The 3717-nt window shown below is 44.3% G+C and overlaps 1 pseudogene; it reads right to left on the bottom strand.

The window, feature by feature from the left end:
* Positions 1 to 217: 217 nt before the first annotated feature.
* Positions 218 to 1890, bottom strand: LOC472086 (chromatin assembly factor 1 subunit B-like; annotated as a pseudogene).
* Between the last annotated feature and the right edge of the window lie 1827 nt (positions 1891 to 3717).

Here is a 3717-nt window from a genome sequence, read left to right as displayed (position 1 = left end):
TAAAATGTTCACATCCCCAAGTTAAAAATGGAGACTGAATAAAACAGCATCCATATTTCTGGAGAAAAATCAGTACACATGTCACTTCTGTTACAGAAATCCATTTACGGCATCTATCCCGCTCCATGGAAGCGACTGGTCTCAGGCATCTCCAGCTTCACCACCTCATTGCACACATGGGAGGTCTGGAAGGCTTTGAGCAGAAGCCAAGGTCCCATCAAGGTTCCAGACTTTCAGTGCCCCCTTTGTTTTCATTGAGTCTGGGCTGTTTTAGCTTTACGGGACTGTCCTGAGCATTTCCAGGCGTCTCTTACTAAATTCTTCCGCAGAAGGGGTGGAGATTACATTGATTGGTACAGACTTTGGTGGAGTGTCTGTCTTTAAGGGTATTGAGTTTATTCTCCAGGGTGTTGTCTTGCTCCAGGATTGCAATGTGTTCAGAGTGACCCTCCGGGATGGGTGGGCTTTTGTGTTTTAACTACTGGGCGGCAGGGTCTTCTCCTCCGAAGGCCTCGGCAAGGAGCTTTTGACAGCAGAATGATAGAGGGAGGGTCCCTGGTGGCTGTTGGGGCTGTGGCCTGTCTGGCCTGAGTGGGGGTTGAGCAGGGGTTGCTGGGGTCTTGGGTTCTGCTGGCAGTTGTTCCCTCTACGGGTCTGGGTCCTGGCAAAGACCCTTGGTGTGTCTGACTCTTGGTTTTCTTTGCTGTATCAGGAGTTCTCATGCTCAAAACTGACTTCTCTTTTAAAAGAATTCCAAGTTCACCTTTCTCAAATGTCACAAACGAGCAGTAACTGTCTGTGGAAGAAATGGCCAGGAAGGCGCCATCGCTAGACCATGAAATGTCATTGAGGGTGTGGTAATGTATATTAGACACATAACCGAAAGGGAAGGACTCCTGGGTGTCCAGAAGCACAGAGTCCTCCTAAGCCACAGCAAATACCAGGCAGTAGGGCAGACTCATTAGCTCCGCACCTGTTTCCACCACTGGCCTCAGTTCAAAATAGACCAGACAGCTGCCAACAGCAAGAGTGGCTTTTCCAGGACACGGAAGATGAGCGATGGGCCTTTTAAGATCCTTCCTGGAGAAAACGTAAGTGATGTTCATTACATTTTCACCGGATTCCACACGTCCGGCTGGTGTGAGGAGCAAAGATCCATAGGGAGTGAAACTCAGTCTATGGAAGAACAACTTCATGCTGTCATCGTGAAACATGCGGTAGCTTCTTGCCTCTCCTTCAGCCCCTATTCCAGATAGCATCTTTGAAACATTAAAAACCACATGCTTCTTCTGTATACTGTATACCTGCAGCACCGTGTCACAGCTCAGAGTAGCAACATATTGACCTAAAGGGTCCCAGTTTACTCCTTGGACATAACTTTTCTGTTATGTTAATTGATATTTTTTGTCCTTTATTGACATCCCATATGATGGCTGTGTCATCCACAGAGGCAGAAGCCATAAAATTCCTATCAGTTGCCCACCAAATATCATACACATCTTCTAAGTGGCCCCGCAGAGTCTTCACAACCATTCACTTCTCCTTGTTCAACTGGGCCTCGTCCTCATCCTGAAAAGAAATCTGCTCCAGCTCTTTGTTATCATTCACCTTCTACAACAGGATGACAGTGTCATCTCCTCCCGATGCTAAAATCTCCCCAGTTGGAGAAAAACGCAGGACATTGAAGGCTTTGGTATGACAAGCAAGATTGAACAAAAATTCCATGATGTCGTTTCCATCTAGTCCCTTTTCTACCTTCCGGATCCTGACAACGGAGTCCATGCCTGCAGACATCAGTCTGTGCGTCCTCCCGGTCATCCCATGCTGGAAGTCCAGGCTGTACACAGGCTCTTTGTCATGCCAGGCTACTTCACAAGTGATAACTTTCATCCTCCTGAGTCTTGAAGGTGCAAAACGTTTCTCCGGCACCGTTCTGCAGGGACCAGGACGGTCAGCGGTGCTGTCACCTCCCTTGCAGGGCTGTGCTGCTTCCTGCGCACTGCAGGCCCCGACCCCTCGTGAGCGGGACTGGAGTTTTAATTTTTATTTCTGTTTTTTTGAGACAGAGTGCTCTGTCCCCCAGGTTGGAATGCAGTGGCACAATCTCAGCTTACTGCAACCTCCAGCTACTGGGCTCAAGCAATCCTCCCACCACAGCCTCCATAGTAGCTGGGACTACAGGGAAGTACCACAATGCCCAGCTAATTTTTGTAGAGGCAGGGCCTTGCTATGTTGCCCAGGCTGTTCTCGAACTCCTGGACTCAAGCAATCCTCCAACCTCAGTCTCCCAAAATGCTGGGATTATAGGTGTGAGCCATCGCACCCAGCCATGTATGTGTTTTTAATAGTCAATAAATGGGGTGCTATCAATTTCATTCTGTAACTTGATTTTTAAAAATCATCATTCAATTTTTAAGATCTTCCCTTATATGCATGTTCATCCAATAATTCATTGCTTCTAACTGCTTCATGGTACTCCACAATGTGTAGCCATCATATTTGATTTCTCTATTCCTTTAGTAGTGAGCACTTAGGTTGCCTCCAACTCTTGCTACAGTGACATATTCTCATATATGTCTCTTTATAGCATACATGTATGTCTCATTTTATTGAATGTCACTATTGTACTTTGCAGATATTGTGTTTTTCTCAAACTGAAGGTTTATGGCAACCCTGTGTCAAGTAAGTCTATCAGTGCCATTTTTTCAACAGCATGTGCTCACTTTGCATCTCTGTGTCACAGTTTCATAATTCTTGCAATATTTCAGATGTTTTCATTATTATTATACCTGTTATAGTGATCTGTGGTCAGTAATCTTTGATGTTGCCATTGTAATTGTTTTGGTGCCGTGAACCATGCACATAGAAGACAGTAAACTTAATCTATAAATATGTGTTCTTACTACTTCACCAAATGGATGTCCCCTCAACTCTCTCCCTCTCCTCATGGCTCCCTATTACCCGAGACACAATAACATTGAAATTAAGTCAATTTATAACCCTACAATGGTATCTCACTGTTCAAGTGAAAGGAAGAGTCACACACCTCTCACTTTAAATCAAAAGCTAGAAATGAATAAGCTTAATGAGGAAGGTATGTTGAAAGCTGAAATAAGCCAAAACTAGGCCTCTTGCACCAAACAGATAGCTCAGCAGTTAGCCAAACAGTTAGTTGTGAATGCAAAGGAAAAAAAATCATGAAGGAAATGAAAAGTGCTACTTCAGTGAATACATGAAGAATAAGAAAGGGAAACAGTCTTATTGCTGATATGGAGAAAGTTTGAGTGGTCTGCATAGAAAATCAAACCAGCCACAACACTCTCCTAGAGTGGAGAAGTTAATGTCTGTCTTCAAATATTCAAACAACAGGCTGACTCTCTTTTTAGGGGCTAATGAAGCTAGTGACTTTAAGTTGAACCCAATGCCCATATACCATTCAAAAAATCCTAGGGCTCTTAAGCATTATGCTAAATCTACTCTGCTTCTGTTCCGTAAATGGAACAACAAAGCTTGGCTGACAGCACATCTGTTAGCACCATGGTTTACTGGATATTTTGAGCCCACTGTTAAGACCTACTGCTCAGAAAAAAAGATTACTTTCCATAGATTACTACTCATTGACAGTGTACCTAGCCATCTGAGAGCTCTGATGGAGATGTACAAGGAGATTAATGTGTTTTTCATCACAGCCTTCATTCTCCAGTGCATGAATCCAGG

The sequence above is a fragment of the Pan troglodytes genome, chromosome 5 (assembly GCF_028858775.2).
Source record: "Pan troglodytes isolate AG18354 chromosome 5, NHGRI_mPanTro3-v2.0_pri, whole genome shotgun sequence".
Lineage (NCBI taxonomy): Eukaryota > Metazoa > Chordata > Mammalia > Primates > Hominidae > Pan > Pan troglodytes.
This window is presented reverse-complemented; position numbering and strand designations above follow the sequence as displayed.